Source organism: Cryptomeria japonica, chromosome 5 (assembly GCF_030272615.1).
Source record: "Cryptomeria japonica chromosome 5, Sugi_1.0, whole genome shotgun sequence".
Lineage (NCBI taxonomy): Eukaryota > Viridiplantae > Streptophyta > Pinopsida > Cupressales > Cupressaceae > Cryptomeria > Cryptomeria japonica.
The window spans coordinates 220,640,869-220,660,179 of NC_081409.1; positions in this window are offsets into that span (position 1 = coordinate 220,640,869).

The following is a 19,311-nucleotide window of genomic DNA, read 5'->3' on the forward strand; positions in this document are numbered from 1 at the left end:
AGACCGTACCAAGCAATGAAAACAAGGATAAACGATAAAAAATGGTTAAAAACAAGATTGCTTCACAATCCAAAAAATTGTTCTTGCATTTCCAATCCTTTAACACGTACAATGAAGTGAATTTTGGCTTTTAAGCTCTTGGTTTAGTTGGTTCAACCAACTTTTCAATGCCTTCAACCAAAAATGCAACTTTTGCAAGAAATTGCAAAATGTTGCTCAACAACTTTTACATCTTTTGACTCCAAGATGCAACTTTGCATTCTAATGCATTTTAAGACTCATGAAGGTCCTAAAACACCCTAGAAGACCTAAACACAACACAATTGACCCCTATTACATGAATACATTCATCTAGAGTACTTCTCCTGTGAACTACCTAAGCATCTCACTTCTCAGGCTGTCAGCATCCTGAACACAAATGACTCAAACCAGAACTTGGACAACTCAACCATGGCTCTACTAAGTCCTAAATGGTTGGTCCATTATTAAATTACAAAGACAACACACAAAAATTGAAAGAAAATGAAAATTTCAAGCTTGGATTGTTAGGTGCCTTGCACCATACTCCCTTGGGACTAAGAACTCAAGTCCTTTGAGTTAAAAGGTCTGCAATCTCCACTCCATGTTGAAGTATATCTGCCTCTGACATTCACATGGCATCTAAATCAGGTAACCCTTCCCACTTGAGAAGATAGTGCTTTTAGATTCCTTTCCTTGTCTTCTTGACTACCTTGGTATCTAAGATGCTCTCCAACTTAACCGACTGACTAGGTGGCAAATCCCTTGTCCAATCTTCATGAACCAGTGATGACATGTCCATCTGATTTGTTGGTGAGTCTCCCTTGTATGGATAGAGATCACATACATTGAAGGTAAGAGATATCCCCAAGGTAGGAGGAAGTTCAACTTCATATGCATTCTTCCCATACTTGTGCACCACCTTGAGAGGTCCAATTTTCTTCATCATGAGCTTGATAGGCTGCCCTTTTGGAAGTCTCTCCTTGCTAAGGTATGATAACACAAAGTCTCCCTTTTAAATTGTACATTCCTCCTTGTTTTTTCAGCTTGAACCTTATACTGCTCAGATTTTTGTTGTAAGGAATGTCTTACCTTATCATGCACTTTTTTAATACCTTCTACAAAGTTCTCCCCTTGTGCACTCTTAGGTGCCATTGAACTAAGATCTTTGAGCTCTAATATGACCCTAGGATGGAATCCATATACTATCTCAGAAGGACTTTTACCAATTCTATGATTTACTGAGTCATTATATGCATATTCTGCTTGACCGAGTACTAGATCCCAAGTCTGCCCATGTTATTTTGAAAGACATCTTAGCAAGTCACCCTATGACCGGTTGAATACCTCTGTTTGACCATCTGATTGAGGATGATAGGAAGATGAAAAGGATAACTTGGTGCCCAACTTTCTTCAAAGTTTCCTCCAAAAGTGGCTCAAAAACTTCACATCTCTATCACTAACAATGTTGATTGGAAGACCATGAATTCTAACTATCTCCTTGAAGAAGAGGCTTGCAATATAGGTGGCATCATTGGTGCTCTTGCAAGGTATTAAATGTGTCATTTTGTTGAGCCTATCTACCACCACATACACACTATCAAATCCCCTTGGGGTCCTAGGCAAGCCTAACACAAAATCCATGCTCAAACATTCCCAAGGCCTTTGAGGTATGACCAAGGGTTGATATAGACCTGCATTACTTGATGTTCTGTTTGCTCTTTTGCAGATGGTACATTGCTCTACAAACCTTCTCACTTTTGTTTGCAACTTCGACCAATAATAAAACCTACCAACCTGCTCCAAAGTCTTATCAATGTTGAAATGACCTCCTAGACCTCCTTGATGCTTCTCTTGGATAATATTTTGCCTCATAGAACATTGAGGAATGCAAACAAGATGACCCTTGAATAGAAAACCCTCCTGTATCATGTATTCTGAATATGAGACATGAGAGGAGTTATAAAAATCATAAAAAACACTATAAATCTCTGCAAAATCCTTATCATCCTTGTAGAGGTCTTTTAACTCACTCCAACCCACACTTTGCAATTGTATCTCCTGCATAGTCATGACTCTCCTACTTAGTGCATCAGCTACCTTTTTGGTTGTCTCTTTCTTGTGTTTGATAGTGAATGTATAGGATTGTAAGTATTCAACCCACTTTAGGTGTCTTTGGTTCAACTTCTCTTGCCCATTGAGGAAACTAAGGGCATGGTTGTTAGTGAAGCCTACAAATTCTTTGGGTAGCAAGTAATGGTACCAATTCTTCAATGCTTGTACCATTGCATACAAATCCAAGTCATATGTGGAGTACCTTTTCTTAGCTTCATTTAGCTTCTCTGAGAAGAAGGCTATAGGATGACCCTCTTGGCTTAAAACTCCCCCTATTGCCCTTTGGCTAGCATCACATTCTACTATAAACAACTGATTGAAATCGAACAATCTAAGGGTTGGCAGCTCTGCAATTTTGGTTTTCAACATTTCAAACCCCTTATTGGCTTCCTCTTTCCACTAAAGTGACACTTAATCCCTCCTTTTATGGTGTTGAGTATAGGAGCACAAACATGGCTAAAGTTTCTCACAAACTTCCTATAGAAATATGCCATTCCATGAAAAATTCTAACATCACTTATGCCCCTAGGGATAGACCAATTAAGTATTTCTTCTACGTTACTTGGATCCATCTTGAAACATCCTTGAGAAATAACAAAACCAAGGTATACAAGCACGGTTTTCAAAAACTCACATTTTTCAAGGTTAATCTTGAGTTGAGCCTCCTTCAACTTCTTCAAGACCATCTCCACATGCTTGAGGTGTTCCTCCTTAGACCTGTTGTAGATCAGAATGTCATCAAGATACACAATAACAAATCTACCAATAAACTCAACTAAGACTTCATTCATGACCCTGTGGAAGGTACTAGGTGCATTGGTGAGACCAAATGGCATCACCAACCACTCATATAGGCCTGGATTGGTTCTAAAGGTTGTCTTCCATTCATCTCTAGGTCTGATTCTGATCTGATGATAACTAGACTTCAAGTCCACCTTTGTGAAGTAGCTTGCACCTCCTAGATTGTCCAATAGGTCCTCAATCCTTGGCATGGGAAACTGGTACCTTATAGTAATCTGATTGATTTCTCTTGAGTCAGTGCACATTCTCCATTTTCCTCCTTTTCTAGGCACTAACATAGTAGGAATAGCACATGGACTCAAACTCTTCTTGATAAACCCTTTGTCTAAGAGTTCTTGCACTTGTTTGGCGATCTCTTCATTTTGACTAGGTGTCATTTTATAAGCATCTTTGTTTGGCAGATTGGCCCCTGGTATTAAGTCTATTTGATGGTTCACATCTCTCATTGGAGGGAAAGAATCAGGCTTGTCATCTCCTATCACTTCTGCATATTGTTTGAGTAGACCTTGCACCTCTTTAGGCACTTCACTCATTGGATCTGCCTTAGCTTCATCTCTAGGCTTCAATACTATAGCATGGCCTTGATGACCTTCTTGCTTCAACACTTTGAGAAAATCTTTACCTCTCATCAGCATCACAATTGAGCCTATTTTCTTTTCTTCCTTTGGATTAGGTAGTGGATCCATTTGGTACTTCTTCCCATTTTTGGTGATAACATAGTTGTTCTTTTCTCCATCATGACTAGCTCTCACATCATATTGCCATGGATGGCCCAAAAACAAATGACAAGCATCTATAGGCAATATGTCACATAATAATGTATCCTTATACACACCAATTTCAAAGGCCACCCATGCTTGTTCATCAACCAAGACATGTTGACCCCGGTTGAGCCATGATACCTTGTAAGGGGTGAGATGAGGTAATCTTTTTAGTTTAAGTTTATCCACCATTTCAACTGAGACAATGTTCTCAATGGACCCTGAATCTACAATCACCTTACAAATCTTCCCATGTGACCTACAAGTGGTCCTAAACAAACTTTTCTCTGTGGTGGCTCTTGAGCTTAGGGTATCTTGAGCATTGTCCTTCTCATCATCAATTTTTCTCCATCTGTCACTGGCCCTGCCTTGCTGATTGAAGAATTCACACTCTAAGTGTCCTCCTCTTGTACCAATTGAGTCCTTCTTTCACCCATGTAAGAGCTGGATGAACTTGAGGCTTTTCTCGAGCACTTACTCATGGTATGCCCAACTTGATTTCAATGATAACACCTACCAATGAAGGCTATATTTCCTCTTCCTGAGTTTCCAAACTTGCCCCTAAAATTTCTCCTTCCTCTAAAGGATCCTCTAAATGTTCCTCTCTAAGAGCCCCTACTACCTTCTTAGCTTTGCTGCTCTTCATTTCTTGATGATTGCTTCCCTCTACCAAATGTTCCTCTATCTCTGAAATTCTTAGCTCCTTTATGTTTCTGATTTTGTTCACTTCTCCTCTTGATATTCTCCTCTACCCTTAAGGCCAACTGAAAACACTTATGGATAGTTTCTGGTGTGAGGATACTTATCTCATCTTGTATATTCTATCTAAGGCCATTCATGTACCTGGCCAACTTCTCCACTTCATTCTCATGCTTCCTAGCCCTCAAACTAAGTTTGTGGAATTCCTCAGTGTATGCATTGACATCTAACTCCCTTTATTTTAGATTTTGCAATCTCTTATGGATTTGAACTTCATAATCCCGTGCAAGGAATTGAGCCTTAACTTTGATCTTCATATCCTCCCATGAAGTTATCTTCTTCTTACCTTCTTGTATCCTTTCTTCTTGCATCATATTCCACCAAACTAATGTTGATCCTCTCAATCTTGATTTGGCCACATTTACTCTCTTCTCCTCTGCTACCTCTTTATAATTGAAGTGATTATTTAGGGCCTCTATCCAATCTAACAACTCTTCTCCATTGAGATTTCATCCATAGGTGGGTAATCCATCTAGGTTGTCTTTGGAAATAGATTTAACTGCATCCAAGAATAGCTTTTGGTCTTGAGGAATTGCTACTGCTGTTGATTCCTCACCATCTTCCACTTCTTCATCAATCTCATCACCTCATTTTGTCTTTACCTTCCCTTTCTCCTTCTTAACCTCTCTGGTTCCTCTACTTCCTTCTGCATCCTTCAATCGTTCTATCATATTTGCCACCAATTGTCGGATGGCTTCTGGAGTCATTGCCTTTGGAGGCATTGAACTTGCTTCCAATTCTTCACAGTATAACATACACAAAATCTTTCAAAGAATGGCTCTGATACCACTCTGATGCAGAGAGTCTTGGAGCTTGATCCAATACACCTTCTTGAGTGACTTGTCCTACTCAACCCTTCAACTACTCAAGTCCAACCAATGGCACTTAGTAAGGGGTTATGCTCATGAAACCTCCAAGGTTTGAACCTCTTTGTCTTGCCTCCTAGGTATAGACAATGGTTTTGGACAATCAACTCCACCTCTTGAGGTTGCCATCTCAATTACATACACACCACTCCAGGGCTCCAACCACTCCTGCAAGGATCTCAACACACAACCACTTCCAAAGGACTCACAATGCATCTGCCAATTTTCTTTGAATTATTTTGAGGCTTTTAGGATCACCAAACCCATCGCTTTGGCTTTCTAACCTTTCTAGGTCTTTACCGGTTACAAACAGGCCTAATTGAATTAGCCCTCCCTTAGCAGTTTTAGGGACTTATTTTGCAAACTTCTGAAACAAGGATAGAAATAAATTATGGATTCGAGTACCCTTTTTGAAGTTATAGAAAATACTAAAAATTTGCATCTGGGTTATCCGTACAAGTGGGGTTTCCCGTGCTGCACTATTTTTTAGGGTTTAGGCCTCACCGGGTGACTTGGGAAGATGGATCTGAAACTCTTCACTGTTAGAGTAATCGGGTCTTTTCTTGATTAATTAAATAACATTTGTTTAATTATTTAAGTTCCCTTTATCTCTTTTTACACTTAAGATAACATGAGGTGCATAATAATTAATTCTTTTATTAATTATTATGTGCAAGCCTAGGTTTTCCCTTTTAGGGTTTCTTGACCTATTAGAGGTTGATTTTCTTTTCTTTGTATCATTATCACATTACACATTTTGTGAATATTGAGCTCTCATCTTTTTAAACATATTTTATGTGTATTGTTTTTTTGTTATTTCCTTCCTTGCTTCTCCTTGTATCAGGTTATTCAGCTTACTGAGATCTTTAGGATCTTGTGGTGTTGTATTTCTCAACTCTCACATGGTATCAGAGCTTCAGATCTGCAACTATATGTTCTTGTTTTGAGAATTTTTGCATTGGAAGTAGATCTGGGGTTTCAGGAAGTTTTTTTATGTACTTAGGGATTGGCCTTTTTTCTGAGCACTTTGGGCCTAAACAGACCTCACCATCGTGCTCAGAAGGCCCCAAAACCCCTATAGTCATAAAAACTTGCCTAGTTTTGACTCCTGAGCATTTGGGGATAATTTTTGCTTATGCACTACTTCCTTCTCATCATTATGTACTAGGGTTTGGGTTTATCTATTGTTGGGGGTGTTTTTTTCTCGCTTTCTGTCATTTATATCAGAAATCAAGAACACCAAAACTCTCAAAACAAACAAATCCTTCTGCATCTTCTATCTATTCTGAAAGATCACATAATAAAAAAAACCAACAAGTATGTGCAGGTGCAGAATTTTCATGGCAGATCCTTTAGTTGAGTTGTTGACATCACACAACTATCACACCTGGAAGCCCTCCGGGCATGAGGGTTGTGGTCTTGTTTGGATGAGGTTTAGCCTCTATTACAACATCCTTATGAGCTTCTTCAGCACAGAAACAAGATGGATGAGGCCATAGGTTTTCTCTCTTTACATGTCTCTGATAGTCTTATGTTTCACCTTGATGAGTTGCTCACTCCTCATGCTATGTGGTTGAAGTTTGAGTCCCTCTTCGGGAGGGTTAATGAGATTCAGGCATTACAGATTGAGTCAGAGTTGGTTTCCTTGTCACCGAATTCCTTTCCCATCATTGAGGATTTTTTGATCAAGTTCAAGACTACCATATCTGTTATTCAAGGATGTGGCAAGATCAAGACAGACATAGAGTACATTCACTTGATTCTTTCAAAGATTTGGGGTCATTTTCAGTTTTTTGCCTCTGCTTTCTACTCCACCATGGATAGCTTGGGTGCTCATTTCACCATGCCTACCTTTGATGTCTTTTGTGAGCGTTTGTCTTGTGAGCAGTCTTATCTTTCTCAGTTGGATATGCTCTCAGGGTCCAAGAACAAAGCATTGGTTTCTCAGTCCTCTAAGGAGAAGCAAAAGAAGAAACTGAAGCCAAAGAAGAATTCTGCAGGCAATGAGCATCCCTCAAAGCCTCCTCCTAAGTCTAATTCTAAACCTCCATTTCCTCTGAAACAAGGGAAATCTTCATAGTCTGGTGAGTCTTCCTCCAAGACTAAGAAGAAATCGAGAGATACTTGCAGTTTTTGTGGCAAGGAAGGACATCCAGTTTCCAGGTGTTGGAAACGCTTAGAGGCTTTAGAGGAAGCCATGCAGTAGCATCACATATCCTCACCTCAAGCATCTTCTCCTTCCATAGGGAAAGGTCATGCTCTCACTGCTCGAGCTTTGACCTATGGATCCACTTGGATATTAGATTCTGGTGCTTCTCACCATATGACTCACACTTAGCAGTTGGTTACTTCTCTTGCCTCTTGTGGTACTTCACAAATTGTAGTGGGTGACTTAGTTCAACTTTCAGTCTTGGGTTTAGGTTTTGTCTCTTTGGATGGGGGTACTTTGTAGGATATTCTGGTTGTCCCTGACATCTCGATGAATCTCCTGTCCATTTATCAGATTTTCCACTCTGGCTCTTGTAAGATAGTTGAGTTCTCACGACATGATGTGGTTATTCGAGACCTTCATTACCCTGATTTGGTTGTGGCTACTAGGAGTGTTGATACTACATCTTGTCTTTACAGATTTAATGAATTTGAGCCCTCTTCAGGTATAGGTTCATCTCTTATAGAACATGTAGATTTAGTGAGTAAGCTTTGGCATGAGCACTTGGGCCATGTCGATTACAGATATCTTTAGCAGATTAGTACACAGGCACTTGTTCTTGGGCTCCCACAGATTTCCTACACTGATGGTGTTTGTCATGGTTGTGTACTTGGCAAGCATCACAGGGATCCCTTTCCAAAGGGAAGAGCCCCTCATGCTTTGGTACCCTTGGAGTTGATTCACATTGATCTCATGTCATTTCCTACTCCTTTTTCTGGGGCCAAGTATGTACTCACTTTTAGTGATGACTTCTCCAAATGCACATGGGTGTACTTTCTTAAGTACAAGTCTGATGTCTTTGATTCATTTCGAATCTTCAAGATATTTGTAAAGAAGCAGTCTAGTTGTTCTATTTGATGGATACATATAGATAATGGTGGGGAGTATGTGAATCAGGCTTTCAAAGATTTTTGCTCTTAGCATGGTTTGTAGCATCAGTTTACTGTTCCCTACACCCCTTAGCAGAATGGTATCGCTGAGTGCAAGAACAAAACTTTATGGGAGATGGCAAATTGTATGATTCAGTCCAGGTCCATGGATTCATCTTTTTGGGCTAAGGCAGTCAATTATGCCAACTATATTCAGAATCGGATGCCTTACAAGGCAATTCGACATATGACTCCTAAGGAGGCTTGGTCTCATGACAAGCCTAATGTTTCTTTTTTCTGAGTGTTTGGCAGTGAGGCATGGGCTTTTATTCCTGATGCTCAGAGGAAAGAAATGGAGCAGATTAGCCAACCCCTCATTTTTGTTGGCTACTATGAGGATGTTAAGGCATACATGTTGTTTGATCCTGATTCTAGAGAGGTCCTGTTTTGATGGGATGTTCAGTTTGATGAGCGCCTTTCCACAGTGGATACCCTCATTCTAGTGTCTACTCCTCTGCCTACTCCTCCCACTGCATCTCTTCAAGATTATTTTGAGGATGATTCTAATGATGATGTTGATGATCCACCATCCCCACCTCCACCTGCTCCACCTCAGATGCCCAAGTGGGCTCACTTTACTATTGAGGCGGCAAGTTCTATGGCCGGTGATCCTTCATATACTCATCGCACCCATTCTCATACTATGGGTTCTAGTATTTTGAGTCATGCCATTTCAGATGATCCTCATAAGTTTTTAGAGTCTACAGGACACCTTGAGTGTGATTGTGCTATGGAGGAGGAGTATTCTTCTTTGATGAGGAATCATACTTGGGATCTATGTCCTCTTCCTAAGGGTGGAAAGATGGTTAGGTGCCACTGGTTGTATCGCACTAAGTATGTTGTTGGTGGTTCAATTGATAAGTATAAAGCATGTCTTGTTGTAAAGGGTTTCTCACAGGTTGAGGGTACTGATTACTTCGAGACATTTTCCCCTGTCACCAAGATGAACTCTATTCACTTTGTACTATCTCTTGCAGCTTCTAGGGGATGGCCCATTTTTCAGATGCATGGAAAGAGTGATTTCTTGCATGGGGACCTACAGTAGGAAATCTATATGGAGTAGCCTTAGGGATTTGTGCAAGACACTTCTTTGGTTTGTAGATTTTGGCATTCATTGTATGGTCTCAAACAGGCCCCTCAAGCTTGGTATGAGAAGATGGATTCTTTCTTGCTCTACACTGGTTTCACCCGCAGTCATTCTGATCACACATTGTACATTTATCTTCTTGAGGGTGAGATCCTGATTCTTGTGCTATATGTTGATGATCTCCTCATCAAAAGTAGCTCATCCTCTATGATTCAGCATATTCAGCGAGCTTTGATGGACCCGTTTGAGATGATAGGTCTTGGTCTTCTGCACTATTTCCTTGGTCTTCAGGTGATTTAGTCTTTTGATGGTATCTACATTTACTAGCATAAGTATGCTCTTGACATGCTTTGGCAATTTGGCATGCTTTATTGCAAGCTTGCTCCCACTCCTTTGCAGTCAGGGGTTGTTTTGATTACTACTTGTTCCACTCCTTCAGTAGATTCTACACTTTACAGGCAATTGGTTGGCAGTTTGTTGTACCTGACTCACACTCATCCTGATCTATCCTTTGCGGTTGGCCTTGTCTCTTGATTCTCCCATAATCCTCATGAGAGTCATTGGCAAGCTACCAAATGTATTTTGCAATACATTCAAGGCTCTAGTTCTCATGGCATTCACTACACATCAGGGGAACCTCACATTGTTGGCTACACTGACTCAGATTGGGCTGGTGATGTCACTAATCAGAAGTCTACTTCTGGCTTTATTTTCTATCTTGCCTTTGGTCCTATCACATGGTCTTGCAAGAAGCAGACTGCTCATGCATTATCATCTATAGAGGCTGAGTACCGAATTGTTGTGCTCGCCAGTCAAGAGATCTTATGGCTTCGATAGTTGATGACTGAGTTTGGTTTTCCTCCTGATCGTCCCACTGTTCTTTGGTGTGACAATCAGAGTGCTATTCATATTTTTCGCAACCTGATAGAGCATCAACAGATGAAGCACATTGAGCTTTACATGCATTTTTTCCGCCAATTGATTCAAGATGGTTCTCTCATTTTGGAGTACATTCCCACTACCGAGCAGGTTGCAGACATCTTCATGAAACCTTTTGCATCGTCATGCTATCTTCAGTTGTGTTCTATGCTTGGGGTGAAGGAAGTTGTCCTTGGGGGGTCTTTATGAGGCCTTCCTTCCTTCTTCTTCTTTCAGCATGCTCTTTTATCTCTTTATGGAGAGGAGTTTTTTCCCACTGGGTTTTCTCCTTTTTCTGCATTTCATAGAGATTTCATTGTATTTGGGTATCTAATTAGGCCTTGTTGTCAGGACCCATCTTTCCTGCTTTCACTAGTTGTTTTAGGTTTTAGCTTCTCCCTAAGTTTATCTTAAGAGGGGGCCTTAGAGTAATTGGGTCTTTACTTGATTAATTAAACAACATTTGTTTAATTATTTAAGTTCCCTTTATCTCTTTTTACACTTAAGCTAACATTAGATGCATAATAATTAATTCTTTTATTAATTATTATGTGCAAGCCTATGTTTTCCCTTTTAGGGTTTTTTGATCTATTAGAGGTTGATTTTCTTTTCTTTGTATCATTATCACATTACACATTTTGTGAATATTGAGCTCTCATCCTTTTGAGCATATTTTCTATGTATTGTTTTTTCTGTTATTTGCTTCCTTGCTTCTCCTTGTAACAGGTTATTCAACTTGCAAAGATCTTTAGGCTCCTGTGGTTTTGTATTTCTCAACTCTCACATTCACCAGTCACAACACCTTCTCCCAATAGCTGAGGATTCCTCAAGGGAACTCAGAGGGCTTTCCATTCATGTGTCACTTGCTCCTACACCAATTCCCATGTGCTCTTAAAACACACTTTTCTCGTTGTCCTAACTCATCTACTCCAAGCAGTGAGCCTAGGGCTTCATTATATCTCCTCCTCAAGGACTTGAAAAACCACAAATCATATCCTAAAACTATATACAGACTCTAACCCAACATTCTTATTGATTTCAACAGGTGTCATCGAAGAATGCTTAGGCTAGACCCATTTTTGCTCTTAAACCCTACTTGCAAGCGTTTTACACCTAGTTGCAAAGAATGGAACAAATCTCTGCAACCTAGGACAATAAAAAATTCAAATAAAGCTTCTGAAAAGTAAATTCAATCAACACTTATTCTGGGTAATGTGTTTACACAATCATGTCTGTACTGGACCGTACCAAGCAATGAAAACAAGGATAAACTATCAAAAACAGTAAAAAACAAGATTGCTTCACAATCCAAAAACTTGTTCTTGCATTTCCAATCCTCCAACATATACAATGAAGTGGATTTTGGCTTTTAAGCTCCTAGTTCAGTTGGTTCAACCAACTTTTCAACACCTTCAACCAAAAATGCAACTTTTGCAAGAAATTGCAAAATGTTTCTCAATAACTTTTACATCTTTTGACTCCAAGATGCAACTTTGCATTCTAATGCATTTTAAGACTCCTAAAGGTCCTAAAACACCCTAGAAGACCTAAACACAACACAATTGACCCCTATTACATGAATACATTCATCTGGAGTACTTCTCCTGTGAACTACCTAAGCATCTCAGTTCTCAGGCTGTCAGCATCCTGAACACAAATGACTTAAACCAAAACTTGGACAACTCAACCATGGCTCTACTGAGTCCTAAATGGTTGGTCCATTATTACATTACAAATAAAACACACAAAATTGAAAGAAAACAAAAAAATTCAAGCTTGGAGTGTTAGGTACCCTGCACTACTTAACCTTCCCAATTCATTATCTCTAGTTCTACAACTCCCCAAACTTTTTTTTGGGATATATTTGATATTAATTCAAGAAAACTTATTAAAATCACTACAAAATATTCTATCTGGAAAGGTCTTCTCTTGTCTCTTTACTTTATCTCGGTACCTATTGGGATCAGACTCTACATCCCTAACAAGCTCTTGTTCGGATCCAAGAACACTGAGAGGGGGGATGAATGGGTGTTTTGCCGGTATGAATAGTTTTTATCCTTTTATACCATACACTTATAAACCAGTAATAAAATAAAAATATAACAAGAAGCAAATGAACCATCCACATAAATGAACACCATAACACACAGAATTTATATGTGGAAAACCTCAAAAAGGAAAAACCACGGTGGGATTTGTGACCCACAATATCAGCTCATTGGCCATATGAAAAGATATTACATATAATAGGGGCCTGCAAATGCAGGAAGGCAAACTTCCTAGAGCATACTGCTCATCACTAAAGAACATCACTGACTACAAGCTTTCTGCTAAAGTAAATTACTGAAAATGAACTCAAGAATGCATTTGCTATGCCAAATAGAGTTCCTGTTATGGTTCTGCTCTGTACCATTTCATAAACCCTGAACTACTACTGGTATCTCTTCTCCTCCAAGAATGCTTTCTGAGCTATCTATAGATCATTGCATGATATTACATTCGCATACAAAATGATCTTCATACATATATTTTGCATTATACAGTTCTGCTATATTCTCCTATATCCACACACTTCATATATCACCTATCCTTATCACATCTAACAAAATGACCTAGAAAAATGACCTATATATCCATTACAAACAATATGCCTTATGTCGGACTACAATTCATTACAAAAGATATCCAATGTCGACCTCGACAATAATTACAAAATGATTTACTAAATAAATCCTTCTTGATGTTGGCTTCCATAGAAGTATTGATGTCGGTGTCGGTGTCGGTGTAGCCCTAAATGCTCCAAAGTCGGTATCTACTGATATATGCCTCCTCATGTTGGTATATGACTTCCATCTGATCTTGTTGCCATCAATCACAACAAAATGAATCCAATTAGTGTCAATTGCCAACAATCTCCCCCTTTGGCATTGATGGCCACATTGTTGGCATTTTTGATGATGATGTTGTGATTGTCATTGATGGACACACACTTGCATTGAGAACACTTTCTTTATGTACATGTTATGCTCAACCGGTATTTGTCCCAACTGATATCATTCATTATAGTCTTTAGACTATTGGTGCTTTGCAGAAGGTGCTTACCGGTCTCAAACTGACTGAAGACCCAAAGTAGTATGAAAAATTGACTAAAGACCTAAAGCCGTATGAAGACCTCAAGCGGTTCGAGGATCTCAAGTGGTACGAAGGAACAAAGAGACTGTTATAATTTTTCCCAGTCTTCATTTTTGACCAACCGGTAATTGGTAAATTGTATGAACTAGTATTACTCTGTGATGAGTTACCAACCGGTATTTTTATGATGAGTTATCATCCATTGACACTTTGGCGGTGATTTTGTGTCATGTTACCAAATGTGTCTAGATGCACTAAACCTAGGAACTTGCAATGTAATCTTATTGGACCGACATGAAATCGGATTCCTTTATAAGGACATCATGTCTAATATTTTTAGTCGTTGATAGGTTTTTGAGTGGTTGATCAGGGTTTTTGCATGTGCGATCATAGAGAGAATATTAGGTCTATGTGAAGAAACAGAGTGTGGATGTATAGAAGACTGAAGTAATGCTAGAATGAATTAACAATGAGCTATCAAGGATCTAATCAAGCAGACTGTGCTATTTGCTAGATCACTCACTTGTTGATTACTCACATCTTTGACAAGTCTGAAACCCTTAACTGGGTAGGACCAAAAAAGCCTTTGTAAATCCTCTAACAAGGTCATTCACAACTGTGGATTTGAAATCCTCTCACAAGGTAGTCTTTAACAGGACTTATCTCCTAACATAGATCTAGATTCCTAATAGGATCTGTTCTGGTGAAGAACATTGTAAGACCTTAACCGGTCTAGTTTCTATTCTGCAGATAGTTACTTGTGAGTTTCTGCTCATCGTGGTTTTTCCCATTTGGGTTTCCACATCAAATATCTTGTGTTATGGTGTTTGTGCTCTTTTGGGTGAATGCCTTATTTGTTGTTTGGCTTGCACTTGTTTTAACCGGTTTGTTAGTAAATATGTTTTACCGGTTGACTACTAAACTATTTAAGTGTTTGAGTTTAGTAATCTTTGGTATACTAATTCACGCCCCCCCCTTAGTATTCATCAATTGGTATCAGAGAAAACCTTTCTATAAGTCTAACCACTTGGAAGGAGATATGGGGGAATACTCTGTGAGGGAACTTACTCAACGGCTCACTTAGACTAAGAAAGCCTATGGTGAGTTGAAATTCAAGTATAAAGCCTCTTTAGCCAAGAGAAGAGAGCATGCTAAAAAGCTGATGGAACTTACTGAAAATAGTTCCTCTAATGAAGCAGATATGGAAGCCCTGGTTGAAGAAGTTGAAAAAGTAAATGAGGCAAAAGCCAACCTGAGAAGGGAGTTGGAAGGACTGACTATAAGAATGAGTCGGGAGCTTGAGAACAGGAGGAAAGTTGAAGATCTTGTAAAAGACAGAGATCATGTGATCTCCAAGCTGAAGCAAGAAATCAGTGCCCTAACTGCTCAACTCTATGAGAGTAAAATGGAAAAAGAAGACATGCAAGGTGAACTAAACATGGCTATTTCTAAGAATGCAACCTTGATGGAATCCAATGCTACTATTTCTAAGGAACTCACTGAGTCAAAGGAAATACTTGCCAAATTCAATAAGAGCATTGTTAAGCTTGAGCAAAAGCTAGAATCAGCTAAACCAGTAAAGAATACCAATGGACTTGGTTTCTCTGGATATGAGGAAGGTGAGACCTTTGGTACAAAAGCTGAAGCATCTAAGAAGCAACCGACATCCAAGGATAAAGGTAAGCAAAAGTTTAAATCTTTTTGCTTTAATTGTCTCAAAGAAGGACATACTGCTAGTGTGTGTAGAAGCAAGGCCTACAACAATTTTCCTTATTTCATAAACAATGTACCTAGACCCAATAGATTCAATGGTAACTGTTATGTATGCAACAAGTTTGGGCATAAAGCATTTGAGTGCAGGTTTGTTGTGAACAACACTGGAAGATATCCTCAAAGGACTCAAGGAGTTTTCCCGGAACCCTCTGTGAACCGGAATCCCAACCAGTTTAACACCTATGACCATCGGTCAAGTGGTTATCAAGTGACAATTGGCTGGAGAGCAACCTGTTTGATCTGTCAAGGAAGTGGTCACACTGCTGCAACATGCAGAAGGAAGAATGGAAACATGAATAATGGACCATGGAGAGCACCTGGAATGATATGCTATCATTGCAACAAATCGGGTCACACAGCCAGAATCTGCAAGATGAGAAAGAACGTATCGGATGATATACCAGTCACTCTGGAAGGAAATATTGATGTTGAAACTGTTCAAGTGGATATGAAGAAAACCTAGAAAAAGAAACTAGAAGAAGTGTCACAAGATGAACTGGTTTCTACACCTAGTGTGGAAATCTCTAAACCGACAGACTAAGCTTCAGAAAAACTTAGGGGGAGCAAAGCGGTGAAATGTTTCGAACCCTTGGTTTATATCAGTAAAAGACCTTAACCAGTATGTGTTACCTCTCAATCGGCAGAAGACCAGAAATGGTAAAAGGCAAAATTAGGGTTTGAAACCTAACAGAGATGCATTTATTGTGGTAGGTGAAAAATTGTTTAAAAGGGAATTTTGATGCCATTCTTCACTTATCAGTTTGCGAACGAAGAAATTTTCAAGTGCAGAGTGACTAAAGACGATTCGACTTGTGATTCAGAGAGATTTCAAAACCTGCAGAAGGATTCTGAAATATTTGCAACCTATTAGTGAAGAACACTAAGCGGTGTTCCAAGCAACCGAAGTGGTGTGTTACTAGCTTCAGTGGCAAAGCCCTAAATTTTGATTCGTGAAGGTATTTTTTGAGTTTCTTTATTTATCATGGCTTCTGCTTCGCACTCCAGCTCAAGTGCACCTATTGATTCAATGGATTTCATTCGAAGAAAGATGAATTACAATGCCCTATCCCAAATACCTGCTGGTGTTATGATTGAGGAAGGTATTTCAGACTATATTGATTGCAAAATAGAAGAGCTAAGATCCCTAGTGATCCATTCTTAGTTAGGTTTATTCTGTGGAGATGACAAGAAGATCAAACTGGAATACAGCATCCTGGAGAAGAAGAAACTTCACAATGCGGTCTACTTTCTTGAGGAATTCATGGAAGATCACATCCACATCATTCTAGGTAGAGTGCATGGTGACAAAATGTATCTTGAGCGGATGCATGATATCACATCAAAAGTGATTCATGCCATCACCAGTTTCTATAATGTTGGAGAGGTTCCAGCCCTAAGAAAAGTCATTAAGATGGAAATGACCAAGCTCACCAGTTCTATGAGTGACCAACGGGGAATGACTGTCAACACCATCAAAGATGAATTGGCCAAGTATGCTTGCATGGTGATTGGATACCGGACGTTCTATGCTAGCAGAATTAACTCTGTCTCTGCTGCTGCAGTAAATGCTACCTACAAAATGATCATGGAGGACACATCATTTGATCTTTGCACCTGTATGCATAGGCAACTTCTACAAAACTTGAAGTCCATCAAACAGGACAATGCCCTAAGATTCAAGTTTGGACAACTTTTGGTAGGTCTGTTTTTCTACTCCCAAGTCTATTTCTCAGGAGTAGGTGATATTCAATGGTCTGTTGACCAATCGGTCACCAAATAAATCAAAGAAAGTCTCCAAGCGATGGGAACCAGATATCCTGAGGTTTTGAATAAAAATTTTGATGAGTTCAAGTGGAAGATGAGCCAGCGAATGAGGATATCTGGCGATATTGTTAAGAAGTATGAAGAGGACATCTGATTTACCATTAAAGTAGATGAGTGTATAATGGAGGTGGGTGAGCTGAGAAAGGAAAAAGTTGAACCTATGGGATATGAGGTAATGTATGATATGCTAGATGGGTATACCTCTACCCTACTTGCCTCGCTTCTTGATCCTAAGAAGAAGAGAACTGGTACCTACTTGGAAAGGGTAACACCGGTTGAAGAACCCTCAGTAAAGAAGGGAAAGGCAGTGCCATCGGTATTAGCACCGGTTACTTCAACAAGTCCTAAAGTGACCAAGTGGTCACCTACCAAGAAGAAACCAAAAGTTGCACCTGCTAAAGTATTTGAAAGGAAGCAGAAGACCAAAGGCAACTCACCGGATTCTAAGGATACAAAACCAGAAGCCAACCCAAAAAGACAAGGAAAACAAGGAAGAAGGCAAAGACAACCGACAATGAACCAGCATCTTCTGCACCGGTAAACATAGACATTTCCTCTTACAAACCATTGACACATTGTCAAAGGACTATCAAAAATGTTAGGAGAAAATTATTAAGTGACTTATTAGATCACTTTGATGATTTTAATGACAATGAAAAGGAGGAGGTAGAAAAAGAGGTCATCAAATATTTGTGTGTCAATGACCGGTCGCCATCTGAAATTAGATCGGTCACACCGAATTCTTTATTCAATTCTTTGGAAAACAAATGGCGCATTGCCATTGAAAAGGAATAGGAAATAAGAGAGAAAGTATTTGCCCAATACTTTCCTGATGTGTCCAACTCTGAGTTGTATGAAATTATGGACAAGAACAAAGGGCTCTTCTTCATCAGAAGGAGACGACTCTAGATATTAGAAGGAATAATTAATGATGTGGAAAAGGACACGCATCTACATATGTCAACTATTGTCCATACTTATCAAGTGTCTGAGGCCAACAAGAAGGCTGAACTTGAACTCGATCTACCCTCAGCCAAACCAGATGAGGTATTACAAGGAGAGAGAGTCATAGAACAGGTAGACCCAATTTATGTTGACCCTTAGATGTTGAAGATGTCACTTTGGATGCAGCAAAGGAACAGGCTGACAAAGAAAGAGAAGACAAGGAGAAACAGGATAAAGAAAAGTTTGACAAAGAGCAAGTGAAGAAAGAGAAAGAGAAAATGAAAAAGGAACAGAAGAGGAAACAAGATGAAGAGAAAAAGAAAGAAGAGAAGAAGAGAAATGAAGTGGAGAAGAAGAAGCAAGCAAAGGAGAAGAAGACACAAAAAGAGGAGAAGAGAAAGCAAGAGGAAGAAGAGAAAAGGAAACAAGAAGCAGAGGAAAAGAAGAAGGAAGAAGAGAAAAGGAAACAAGAAGCAGATGAGAAGAAGAAGGAAGAGGAGAAAAGGAAGGAAATGGAGAAGTAGGAAGAGGAGCAAAGGAAGAAAGAAGAAGAGAAGAAGAAAGCAGAAGAGGAGAAGGAAGTGGCAAAGAGTACACAAGCAGAGACTCCAAAGGCAACCGACGATCAAGCCAAACAGGTTGACATATCCAATCCTATGGACCTCCAATTTGCAAATGAGTTGGAGCTGCTCCAAAGCATTAAGCTTGCACAAGAACGACTAGAGGAATTAAGGAGGAAAAAGGAACAAGATGTTATTCAAATTGCAGTGGATACTCTTACCAATTTGATTCCCGGTACTAACGTCCCCAGTACTGATTCTTCTTTGGCCCAACTAAAACTTCTTTGCACAGTTGTGGAGGACTAGGTACAATGCCTGGAAGAAGTTGTGGAAGCTAATGCTCAGAAGAAGCATCAAAAGGCACTTAATGTTGCCTTGGTAAAGAAATTGAATGAGCTTGGGATGAGGGAAAGCTACTGCTGAGCAAAATTAGCCAACCCCATCTATTTTGTGATGATGTGCTTGCACAGAAGAATAAACTGCAATCTGATTTGCAGGCATATATTGTTAGTGTAGGTTTTTATTTCCTAGTGGGTTATTTATTTTTTCCCTATATTCCTAGGTTTTTTCTACACTTCTTTTAATCTCGCTTAGGTTAATAAATCATGCGTAAT